General features: G+C 37.0%; 1 protein-coding gene across 2 annotated transcripts in view; it reads left to right on the forward strand.

The window, feature by feature from the left end:
- Window positions 1-7,657: 7,657 nt before the first annotated feature.
- The window catches only part of entpd8 (ectonucleoside triphosphate diphosphohydrolase 8), a 44,265-nt gene continuing 38,075 nt past the window's right edge, over window positions 7,658-13,847 (forward strand). For both annotated transcript variants that reach the window (XM_035435972.1, XM_035435971.1), the window contains exon 1: window positions 7,658-7,860. The gene's annotated coding sequence lies outside the window, so the exon portion shown is untranslated. The remainder of the gene's footprint in view (window positions 7,861-13,847) is intronic.

The following is a 13,847-nucleotide window of genomic DNA, read 5'->3' on the forward strand; positions in this document are numbered from 1 at the left end:
TCCAAGCTTCTGTGATGCTTACATCTGGAGTTATAAACCCTAAAATAGAACACCCTCTAAATGGGTGAGGATTGGCCAGATTTGGCATTGGCACAAATGGGTTAAGGAAACAAAAGAGTATAATACAAACTACTAATAACAATAATAAATATAGCTGCGAGCAGCAATGAAGGGGCCAAGCACTACAGGGGCTCCAGGAGGACAAGCAACCAGAACAACCCCTGTCCAAGACACCATCGCAGGGAGAACGGCATAACCCTCTACAATTCTGCAAAGTTTTGTAAAAACATATGTGCAAAAGTTCATGACTGTAGATCAAATGGGGCCGGAGATATGCTTGTTCAAAATTATCTAAGAAAAACACCTTTTTGCTCATGACAGCGCCACCTTTTGGCCAATCGGCCACATATTTCCTCCCTGTCCATATACAGTGCCCCAATACATGTGTGCTGAGTTTCGAAAACATCGGCATAGCGGTTATACCAAAACAGAAAATGAGCTCTCTAGCGCCACCACTTTGCTTGATCGGGCCGAAAATAGAGGGTTAGCCTCCACTAATGGCTGCTGATGTGCCTACCAAGTTTCATGGTGTTCGGAGAAACCCTTCAGAATTTACACACCTTCATGTTACAGGCCACGCCCTCCTCAATTTTCATTGGCTCATTGTGGCCATATAACTAGATTTAGCAAAATTCTGTGAATAACTTTTGATCAGCACCATCTGTAGATCATACTTACCGGATTTGGTGGTGATCGGTTCAACGCCCTAAGACTAATTAGCAAAAGTAGGTTTTTCGAATAATTAAAAATGGCGGTGTGGTGGGGTGGGCGTGGTTTGAGCGTCGGCTGCAGAGAGAGAGAGTGTGAGAGGAGCGGCTCTCGAAACCTTCGTCACAACTGTCAGCTGGAGGTAATCAGCGCCAATAATTGTCAATTGTTTAATTGCGCTGATTGCCTCTGATTGCTTTCAACAGTGAGCCTGGGGTTTTTAAAAGCGAGACCGGAAGCCGGAGAAAAGGACGAGCGCCGGTGACAAGACAGCTAAGAAACCTTTGTGTTCAAATGATTGTCCGAAAAAGCCGAGAGCTTAAATAAAAGAGCACGGAAGTGCTAAGAACAAAAACGGTTGTCTCACGTGAGTGTGTTCTAAACCAGGAGGGGTGGCACTCACTTGCCACAGGCGGAAAATCTTTTATGCCGCGTTTTAACGGCAATGAGTGCATTGGCATGGAATCGGCATGACCCAAGGATTCAGGGGAAACAATCCGCACAACTCTAGGACAAACGGTTCAATAGTTATAAGCAAAAATGTACCTTGAAGTTTGGCCTGTTGGTGGCGCTACAGAGATGAATGGATTGACCCCAAATTCGATGCCTGGATACAATCGACTGTCCTTTATCAATGTGCCAAATTTCATAAAAAAACCACCAATGGGTATTATGGGCTGCCATAGACTCCCATTGCGGAAAGTATAATAATAATAATACTAACGATTACAATAGGTGCCCTGCACCTTCGGTGCTTGGCCCCTAATAATAATAATAGGTCTTGTGCACAGCATTTCTTTTCACATTTATAGAATCAAGAGCTTTCTTCCAATTTGTATAGCCTCTGCTGACCAGTGTATCCTTATTGTTTTAACTTTGTTTTTGTCTTCCAAAGGGTATGCAGGAAAAGCAGAACACAGCATTTCTGTTAACCCTGTATTCTGACCAAATAAAAAAGTTTTCCAGCCACTTGTGTTGAAAGGCCTTCTTCGGAAATACAAAATGGTCCTGTGAATACAGAGGTAGCTTTACTTGTTATGGGCCTGTGTCTGGTTCAACTAAATCATCATCTTCTCTGGAGGTTGCCCCACGTTGTTGCTGTTCTAAGCATCAGGGAACTGCTGTCCTTCTGTCTCTTCCCTGGCATGTCTGTGAGGTATAGGATGAACTGTAAGATATGTATATTTTTCAATATACTTCACACTGAAAAGAGAACTGTCCATTTCTGTTTTGTTTGACTGGACGAAGCAGCCATCGAGCTCCAACAATACACATATGAGTTTAAATAATTATTACAAACATGAGTTACCAGAAGTACTTATAATTTTAGGGAATATAAGACTTTTTGTTTCCTTTGACCAATATTCTACCAGCTAATATGAAATGTTTTGATATTTCAGGTCACCAAAATTTTCAATGTTTACCTTTGTTCCTTGGCTGTATTCTAAACCTGCACCCTACACCCTCCTTCAACAACTCCTCTCAACCTACCATGATTAAAATTTAAATGAGGAAGTTGACTTATGGCTCCCTTAAGGCATTTAATTTGGAGAGACAGTAATTTTCCAGGAGATCACTTCAGAACCAGGAATTGTAATTTTTGCACTGAACAGACATGCTCAGTTGTGTGCTTGGACAAAACACATCTCTCTTCCCCTAGGATGATAAACAGTTTGAGTATTTTTTCTCTTGTCTGATTTGCACCTACATTATCAAAGGTAATAACGTGCTGTTATTAGTACCATACAAAGTATTATCTTTACATGTAGTAGATAAGGTAATAGAGTTACCATTGAAATATTCCACCACTTCATCATCATCATTACTGTTGTTTACTCTTTTCCATTTTTTTGTTCCCAATTTGAAATACCCCTATCATTCTAATCTTCATTGCAACCTCCTGTGTTGATTCAGAAAAGCACAGACAACCACATGTTCTTCTCCAATGCACTTGATGTCTGCTACTGCTTTTTATTCAACCACAGTTCATAAGTCCGACTCACACATCAGAGGAAAGGCTTCACATGCAACTCAGCCAGCTGTGTCACTCCCATTCCTTGCGGGCAATAGAGCCAACTGAACATTACCCAGTGGGGCAACCAGGCGCAGTTGCAACTAGCACTGTCAGGATTCCATACTAATGGTAAATGGACTGCATTTATATAGCGCTTTTATCCAAAGCGCTTTACAATTGATGCCTCTCATTCGCCAGAGCAGTTAGGGGTTAGGTGTCTTGCTCAAGGACACTTCGACATGCCCAGGGCGGGGTTTGAACCGGCAACCCTTCGACTGCCAGACAATCAGTCTGAGCTATGTCGCCCCATACTAGACCATGGGATCTATGCACTAGAACAGCGCCTTTGCAGGATGAGTCACCCAGCAACTTGTTTGATATGGTTGATCATGCAAATTTGTTACACTATCTGAAAAACTGGATTTATATCTTAGAAATATAATTAGAATGAGATGCATCTTATCTAACGGGAGGAACACTTTCTGCTGTCTTTGGAGACTTTGTCATCACTTGTGGGGTTCCACAGGGATCTGTCCTTAGTCTACTAATCTTTTCTTTGTACATGCTCCATATAGATAGAAAAATAGGGGATATTCATTGCTATGCAGACAAAACACAGTTTACAACCCTGTGTTACATGAAAATGAAAGTTTGCTCCCAAGAAAACAGACTCAAGTATTCTAGATTTGACCAATTTGTTATCTCTTAAATCTAGACAGGAGAAAAGTCTTAATTATTGGACCAAATTTAAGAAAATTTAGATTATCTAATGTCAATATTGAATCTTAAGCAATACTTAATCTTGTAGTTATTTGGATTCTGACTGTTTTCATCATTTGCCAGTTAGACAACTGTAATGCTCTGTTCTTGGGTATTTCAAAGAAATCAGCAGAACAGCTGCAACTTCTACAGAATGCAGCAGAATTATTCCCCATGCAAAAAAGAGCAAATATTTCTCTGGTAAATGGACTGCATTTATATAGCACTTTTATCCAAAGCGCTTTACAATTGATGCCTCTCATTCGCCAGAGCAGTTAGGGGTTAGGGGTTAGGTGTCTTGCTCAAGGACACTTCGACATGCCCAGGGCGGGGTTTGAACCGGCAACCCTCCGACTGCCAGACAATCGGTCTCACCTGCTGAGCTATGTCGCCCCACTCTGGTACTTAAGTCACCACATTGGTGACCAATCATTTACCGGTCATATTTTAAAGTTCTTTATCTTGTGCCTAAGGGCCTAAATTGATCAACACCTGAGTGGATCTTTTAATTCATTTAAAGCTAATAAATTAAATCTACTACAGCTAATTAAAAACTACAGCTAAACTACTACAGCTAATTGATCTGCATAGCCAAATACTGTTGTGTCTTTCAAATGAATTATATTCCAAGTGCTGAATCATTTGAAAGATTTAAAAAAAAAATGTGTTCACATTTTTCATTTGGTAGACATTTTACCCTTCTCATATTTTGGTGTTTTGTTTTGTTATTCCATTGTGAAACACTTTCATCTTCTTTTTTACTCATGTGAAATTTGATCTATAAATTGTTTTATAATAATAATAATAATAATAATAATAATAATATTTTACATTGTTTGTTGTAAAGTTTTAAATTGTTTTTGACCCAGCACAGAAGTAAAACTCTTGCTTTGCCCAGGTGATTTAGTTCTGCTGTCACCGATTGAACATGGGTTACAACAAAACCTGGCTTGGGTACAACATTTCACAACTTTGCCCTGACCATTAACTGAAATGGAATTCAAATAGAACATGTGCATTTATCTCATTCATTAACCTTGCTCCAGCATCCAGGAGTTTCATAATTGCAGCGAATGCTTTAAGGCACTATAAGTAAATCGAGCCTGTAGTTCAAGGCACAGAGTCTATTCAGTCAGCAGAACTACAGTAAATGAGACAAGCGTTTAATAGATATCCTGTTTAATTTCTGTATGCACCTTAAATCAAGGCCTTGTGACACATTGAAATTTACAGCAGTTACAGTCCAAGAGCTCTGTCATGGAAAAAGCCTCTTCCATCAGCTGGTGTTGAAACAGACAAACCCATTAATAATATTACCCCAAATTATATATATTATCTAGCTTAATATGCCTTACGAAAACAGTGATAGTAAACCGCAAATATAAAAAAAAACGAAGCCTCTTATTTTGAAGATTAGGCTAATTCAACAAAAACCAAGAACACCAGTTTTAATTGCTGGTGAGTCAGAAAAGGACTACCATGATCTTCATAATGCTTGGGACATAATGCTTTTTTCTTGATTTGGCACTGTACTCCACAATTTTATATTTGTACTCAAACAATTCACATGTGGTAATGTTCACATTCTCAGCTTTTATTGAAGGGTATTTTATTTATATGTTGGTTTCACCATGTAGAAATTACAGCACTTTTTATGTATAAAATATAATGTTTGGGACATACATTGTTGATGTTATGTAAATGAAGGTAGTCACGTTTAGTGCTATGTCGCATATACTTTGCATGAAAAAATTGCTTGCTGTAGGATGAAGTGCTGTACAATGAGTTTGGAGGCATTTGGTTGAACCTGAGCAGATAAGCTGCATCCAAATGCATTCTGCTGCTGCTATCAGCAATTATGTTGTCAATGAAGCCAAGTGGAATAGTATCTGTGGCAACCTTACATGCTTAAACCATAACTCCCCCCTATTTCAAAGATGGGGGGTGGGGAGGTGCTTTGGATCTTGGGCAGATTCTTTTGGCCTCCACACTGTACTCTTGCCATCACTCTAATATAAGTGAATCGTGGCCTCATCTGTCCATGAGACCTTTTTTCAGAACTCTGCAGGCTCTTTTAGGTACTTCTAAGCAAACTGTAACCTGGCCATCCCATTTTTGTGGCTAACTTGGGGTATGCATCTTGCAGCATGTAGCCTCTGTAGTTCTGTTTGCAAAGTCATCAGTGGACAGTAGTCACTGACACATCCAGGTCTACCTCCTGAAGAGTGATTCTGATCTGCCAGATGGTTTTGGGGGTTCATCTTCATTATGGTGAAAATTATTTTGTTATGAACTGTAGAGGTTTTCCAGGCCCTTTGTGATTACTAAGCTGACCAGTGCTGTCTTTCTTCTTAATGATGTTCCAAACAGTTGATTTTGGTAAGCCTATGGTTTAGCTGTTTTATTTATTTATTTATTTATTTATTTATTTATTTTATTTTATTTTATTTTATTTTATTATTTTAACCCATTTCTCAGTCTCATAATGGTTTCCTTGACTTTCATTCATGCAACTCTGGTCTTCATGTTGACAAATGCCAATAACAGACCCCAAGGGCAAACAAAAGCCTAGAATCAAGACTAGATACTAAAAGCTGTCTTATACCTGCACTGAACACATCTGAGTCATCAGAAACACCAGTGAACACCATTTGTTCCAAACATCATAGAAATGAAGGGACTATTCATAAAAAGTGCTGCAATTTCTTCAAGGCGAAGCCAAAATGTATAAGAATACCCATTAATAAAAGCTGTGAATCATACACGTTAACCACATATGAATTGTTTGATTACAAAACTAAACTTGTGGAGTACAGAGCCAAATCAAGAAAAAATATGTTTTAGTCCCAAACATGGAATTCACTGCATATACTAGCTTCCCTGCTCTGTCAGACTTTCAGAACAAAAATTGATCCTGACCAAGTGACCATACCGTAGCAACTGAAAAATGTTGACATAAGAAGTCATGATTGCCCAAAGAAGAACATAAGTATGTGGTCACTGCAAGACATGAATGGTAGAAACAGAGATAAATACTCCCACTTTACACAAAAATATTCTTTTTTTAATTATTTAAAAAAAAAAAAAATTTTAAACTTTTTTATTTGCAACAACAAAGATACAGCAATGACAGACAGACAGGAAGGTAAGGGTGCATACAGGTTAACAACATGAAGAATATATAAATAGAGATATGTACTGTACATGTGCATGGAGAATATGTGTGGTGAATGATTGTTGTAGGGAAGCAGCTGTGTGGAGTGAGTTTGGGCATAGAAGTATTTGAATCATTGATGGTATTTGTGGCAGCAGTAATAGTAGAAACAAAAGGATGGTCGGTAGAAAATAAAGAAATAAATGAGTGGATAAATGAGTAAATAAGTAAATAAATAGAGGCAGAGTTCCAATGTTGTGTGTTTGTGTGAGTATGTTTCCACTTGTATGTCTGCCTCTAAAGAGTGTATATGTGTTTGCAAGTGTGTGTGTGTATGATCCTATTTGTGTTTGTGTATGTATGTGAATGTACATGAATGTTATTTGTTTGTGTTTGTTGTGGCACTAGCTCACCCGCAACTTAAGAGATCTGAGAAGTTTTGAATACTTTTCATTTAATTGGTCAGATTGTTTTTTTGTTGTAGGGCTGAGTTTTGTTCCAGTGTTACCTGTTCTGTTAAAAGATTTAACCACTATGAGATGGTGAGTTGTTTACTGTTTTTCCAATTTAGTAAAATAGTTTTCTTGGTGATAGTTAGGGCTACCAGTAGAGGTGTTGTGATTTGTTTTTGTGATGTGTCAAGTATACCCAAGTCTCCTAGTATGCACAGTGACGGGGATATATATTATGAAATAAGCTTCTTCATTACCTTCCTTGACTGCTGACAAAAAGCTGGCGGCTTAATATTTGCTTCTGTTTATCAATCAAAACATATTTTCTTTTAATGATATTATTTGTATGTTATGCTTTGGCAATATATGTGTTCCACACCAATAAAGAATGTTGAATTGAATTGAACTGGAGAAGGAGTTAGAGGGGGAGAGAGTGAGCTAAGAGTAAACTAAGTAAGAGTATAATATAAGTGATTTTCACATCAGCCTGCCAGTGTGGGTGTGGGCATTTGGAGGGACTGCCCAACAGTATCAGGATGTAAAAGGAACACAGAGCGAAAGAAAGTGTGGCTTCAGCAGACACTCTTGATCATCAGTCATTAAAGGCTGTCAGAATTTATATCAAAAAATAAAATAGTAAAAAGACTGGATATTGTTTGTGAAGGGCGTCTGAACAGAAGTGAAGGTAGAAAGATTTGGACGTTCACAGCAGGGTGAGTGTGATAGTGCCCTTCAGCTTGTTGTGAGGAAGGCAGACAGTTAATGCATAACAAAGATAAGATTGTGGTTACTGTTTAACACGGCAGTATTTCTGTTGAGTAACTCCCTGCTTGTATGTTGTACTAGTAGTTCCATTAGTACTCCAGTCAACAAAATCAAACTCATTTGTGATCATTTGGAACAGGTACAGAGTGCTTTATGCCTTAAATGGGATGGTAAACTAGTCTCATTAGGGGCAGCTGGTTTGTCCTTTAGCTAGTTTACCTCCCTTGCTTCACTGAAAGCTGAGTAGAGGAGGATGTGTGATTTAAAAGTCACCTTTGACTGAGATCCTTTGACTGAGATCTGCAGCAGTGCTATGACACAGTGCTACGTTTTTTTTTACTATTTCCAAAATATGATGAAAATGGGTTTATTTCATAGAAGAATGGAACTTACCTTTAACTCTGTAGCGGTGATCAGACAGCTTGTTCAGACAAGCCTGGTTATGCATCAGATCAGTTGTCCTGATACCAGATTGGTCTGATATTATGGTCTATGCAAGTGGGCATTTCCTGAAAAGAAGTACAGAAGCAGAAACACTCAATGTTCTCAGAATAAAATTTTTTTTAAAACCAATCACGTCCAAAAATCAGAAATGGTGTCTGAGTGTGACAGAAACCAATTATTTTTTCACATAAATTGGCTATAAATCCTGCGAAAAAAGATTTTATGGAATTAAGCATAGGAGGTTCATGATAAGTTTAGACATAGACAAAAATGTTGAAAATTTTGACTTAGCATTTTCATAGGTTACATTTTTTAATACACTTCCAAATTTGCATCTATTATTCAATTTGACTGGTGCTGGGATATTTTTCTAGACGGTTCTAGGCAGTGGCACATTTGTTAAATTTTCTTAAATTAAAATAAGTCACAGGCTCAGTGATATTAAAACTGCTTCATAGTATAAATTCCCATCTTTCTATGCATCACATTGACGAGGGACAAGATTTGATTCACAGACAGTACTAATATTCAAAATCTAATGTATTGAATGTAACTAAATATTGACAAACCTCAAGCTGTGGTATGAATTGTGGTATGAGATGTGAAAATTGGTATTTGTTTTTCTAGGCACAAATCAGTTTTAAAATGATTATTTTTTAAATCTACAAGTTGTTACACATGCTACCAAAGTATAATATCTATTAAAACAGTTACAGTGTCAGCATGTCATACATGATTAATCATGCAAATTCATGAAAATATATTCAGCATGTTTTATAAATATTTGTTTACTCTGCAAAACAGTGTTTTGTATATTGTCTGCATTGTTAAATACGAGATCCATTATTTACCCAAGCATTTTCAAAAATGTGTTTCACAGACTGCTTGTTTTATGTTATTTGACCATGACAGTTAAGGAACTACATCATGAGATGTAGATTTGGACTATGAAGAATGGGAATGATTAATTCTTGTGTTCAACTTTCCTTTTACATAAGGCTTAACTGTAAATCAAACTGTTTGTTCCCTTTCATGAATAACATCATCTTCACTTGTTTTCAAAGTAGTAAGTGATTAAATGCTACCTTTCCACCAAAAAGACATTAGTGATTCTGAGTAATTGATAATCAATGTAGAATTGTTGTAAATCATATAAAATATGCCCATATAAAGCTGGCATTTTGGGCTGATTTACTAGAAGAGCAAAAGGACGATTCAACAACACACAGTGCAAATAATAATTATGATTATAACTTTTTAAACATCTACACAGATACAGCAACCCAAATAATATACAGTATATTGGAGTGATGAAAATCAACCCTTAATTTACAGCCACATCTACACCGAGAAAGCAAAAGAACCACTCAGGTTCATATGACTAGTATTTATGTGATCTTAAAAACCATTAATTCAAATATTATATACCTATTATATACCAAATATAATATATTCAAATATAATAGACACCCATATATACTTGTTGAACATCTCATTCCAAAACCATGGACATTAATATGACCTCCACTCCACTGTCCAAGCTACATTATGAAAATGGCTGCAGGGGATTCGCTTCTATTCAACCTCAACAGCGTTGGTGAAGTTGGGCACTAATGTTTGGCGTAAGTCCTGGCTTGCAGTTAGCATTCCAATTCACCCCAAAGGTGTTTGATGGGGTAGAGTTCAGGGCTCTGTGCCCTGAACTCTACCCCTAGTCAAGTTCTTCTCCACCAAACTCAGAAAACCATTTATTTATGGACCTTGCTTTGTGCACGGAGCATTCTCATGCTTAAACAGGAATGGACCTTTCTCAAAAGGCCCTTTCCTGTCCCCTCGGGGACATTAAAGCTTTATTCTACTCTACTCTACTCTAGAATGTCATTGTATGGTGTAGCATAAAGATTTCCCTTCACAGAAACTAAGGGACTTAGCCCAAATCATGAAAAACAGTCCCAGACCATTATTCTTCCTCTACCAAACATTACAGTTAGCACTATGCATGCATCTCAGACTGCCAGATAGTGAAGTGTGATTAATCACTCCAGAGAACCCGTTTCCACTGTTCCAGAGTCCAATGGTGGTGTTCACTCCAGCCGATGCTTGTTATTGCACATGGTGATCTTAGGAAACCCATTTCATGTAGTTCTTGAGGGACAGTTCTTGTTCTGACGTTGTTTTCAGTGGTAGTTTGGAACTCTATAATGAGTATTGCAACCGAAGACAGATGATTTTTACACAGTACTAACTTCAGCACTTGGCGGTACTGTTCTGTGAGCTTGTGTGGCCTACCGTTTTGCGGCTGAGCTGTTGTTGTTCCTGTACGTTGACACTTCACATTAACAGCACTTATAGTTGCCTGGGGCAGCACTAGCAGGGCAGAAATTTGACAAACTAACTTGTTGGAATTCTGGCATCCTAAGACTTCCACGTTGGAAGTCACTGAGCTTTTCAGTATGACCCATTCTGCTGCCAATGTTTGTCAGTGGAGATTGCATGGCTGTATGCTTGATTTTATGTGCCTGTTAAAATCAATCATTAGAACAGGTGTCCACATACTTTTGGAAATGTGTATATGTCTGTGTGTGTGTGTGTGTGTGTTTATGTATATAGAATTTTGAACACTGACTACAGTGTACTACTATCTGAAAACTAGTTTGCATTTAACAGAGGTAGGAGAAGATCAAGATTAAGATGCCTTTGTCTCAACTGCAGTGTGTTCATTAATTTGGTGGTCAGAAATTATATAGTCTTTATTTTTATTACATTTTATTAGTTAATTAGTTTAATAGTTTGTTGTTTTATTGATTGTCAGTCAAGTGATAATTTGGTGAAAACTATGGTTCTCGAATCAGCTAAATACACCCTTCTTTAATTTTTGGCACTCTGAATGCCAAATATGTGGTACCAAGGGCTAAAACTCCTCACTTATCCAACATGTGAAATATATTTTATTTATTTCTATTTATTTTATTTCTGAATTATACAACAGCAGTTATAAATTAAATTGCTATTCATTGATAGGCAGAACAACATAGTGGATCAACATTAATCTGAATGTACTCACAACCGGATTGAGGATTAAATTACAAGTTTTTCTATGTCTAAACTAAAGATTAGGTTTCAGCTACCTTTAAAAGCAATGAAAGCTACAGTCACGGACATTAAGTTAGTCAAAAAAGAAATGAATGAAAGATACGAAACTACAGTTTGTCTGTCCCAACCTAATCCCAAAATTGCGCAAAAACAAAAGACCAGAAACCAGTAGGACACGTAACACCAAAAGGCATGGGACAAAGACAAGTAGACAAGAACAAAGAGCTTAGAACACGTCTGAGTATGCTCCAAAAGGGGACCTACAGGATCATTCAGCAATATTACAGTTTTCATAACAGAAATGTAATCGAAATGCTGAATTAAACTAATGCTACAAAACAATATTGGTAAAATAACAGAAAAAACAGTATCATTTATTTATTATGAATGATTAGATATTCATTATTCCTTCAAACTGTTTGTGTGTTGCATAAATTCAAACTGACTCACTAGTCAAATTACCATTGCACAACAGCTTATTCATTTTTAGATGGATTGATGAACGTGTTACAAATGTTTGGGATGAAAAACCATTCTCTCAATTAGGATTCCATTATGTCCATATTAATTAAAGCTTTTTGCAGTGCAGGTGCTTTTCATAATAGGACATATTTCTCAACACCTTTCTGATTAGCAGGGACCAAACAGCCAAAATGATATATGGAAAATGACTGTTATTAAGTTATTGCCATAAGGTGGAGTACCTCTGTAAGAACTTTGCTCGGTTTGTTGTGATCATTTTGTTTGTTCGTTTATACGTGAGCGCTAGCTTAGCTATGTATCAAGGTAGTCACTGTGCCAGGTTAGCTAGTTTGTTAAGTAGTTCGCTGCATCATGAGTACAAACTGTACAGGATAGCTGTATGTTGTAAATGAAATTACCGAAAACAATTCCTGCAATGTATGTAGCTTACTTGGTTATATAGAAAGATTTAAAATAATGCAGATTTTCACAGGTTAGTGTTTCAAAACTCTATTTGCAGGCTGGACACAGTTAGTCAATTTCCATGATGTATTTGTAAGGTGTGAAGGTTGGAGGCTAATTAACCAAAAATTAAACCACAAAAAATGATCACTGCCTCAGTTATCTAATGTGTACAGTGGTGATAAATACTGCTAAAGTATATTTAAAATTTTTCTCTTTAAAGGTGCTGTAGACTACCATAACTTCCAAGCACATGTGTTCAGGGCTGTGACAGTGCACTTTCACATGGCATTTAACTGGCTTGTGAAGTTGCAAATTCAAAGGAAGCCCAACAAACTACAAGGATGTCAGGCTGATTGAATATGCACAGAACCAGCGGTAGAAAGAATACGATCAACGGGCATTTGATTTTCCAAGAACAGAAAATGTCTGTTAATGTTTAATTTAGCAATTTAAAATGCAGTTGTGAGATTGACTGTGTGATATGTTGTAGTATATGCACAAGATGCTTCAGGTTTCACCTCAGCCAACACAGAATGTTACCTGCAGTCTTGATTACCTGAAAACAAGTTCATTCAGTCTGATATCAAAATTCAACCAGTGAACAATACCAATTAACCCCTTTGCGCAGAAGCCAAATCTGCCCAACACTTGCCCATTTAGGGGGTACCTTATTTGAAGCTTTATAACTCCAGATGTGAGCAACACAGAGACTTGAAAAATGGCATAAATGAAGCAGGACATTTGTATATATAATACTAACTTAGATTAGTTTATATTCATAATTTAGGAAGAAATTAAGTGCCACAAATGCAATTTTACATTCAAAAAATCAAGAGTGAATTTGCTCTTTTTTAGTTTGCAATGAAATACTGAGAGATCCCATGTATAAAACTATACATGTTCTGGATGAAAAACTCCTTGACCACAAGTGTGTAAAATCTAAGGGTGGATATTCAGAACTACTAAAGTTCTATGGAGCAAAAAGTAAGCAGTGTACCCACTGTCTCCAAATCTATCCAAAATGTCTAAATTATGCATTGCTGTAAATCACAACATAATCATGTATTTCACTACAAATCAATTGTTTTGACTCAAGAAACTCACTTTTGGACCATTTTCAAGTGGGAATTACAATCTAGGGATCCAGAAACACATCCAAAATCTCTCCAAAAATGAATAAAATGCTTTTTGTCCATTATAAAGCATGTAAGTTTGCCCCTTATGAAATGTTTCAGATGAAACATTGATATCAGATTTTTTTTAAAATGCAAAAACATTATCACACATGTCAGCAAGGTGAGGATTAATTTAAATATGTGTAATTTTCTGAACCCAGCAGTTTTAACCATTAACACCCTTGTTTGATGTCCGGCACTCTGAATACCAAATACAGGCGCATCACCCAATAAAACACCTCTTTTAACCAACATGTAAAATATATTTTATGTGATTTAATTGAATAATTATTATT

This window comes from Anguilla anguilla, chromosome 10 (genome assembly GCF_013347855.1).
Source record: "Anguilla anguilla isolate fAngAng1 chromosome 10, fAngAng1.pri, whole genome shotgun sequence".
NCBI lineage: Eukaryota > Metazoa > Chordata > Actinopteri > Anguilliformes > Anguillidae > Anguilla > Anguilla anguilla.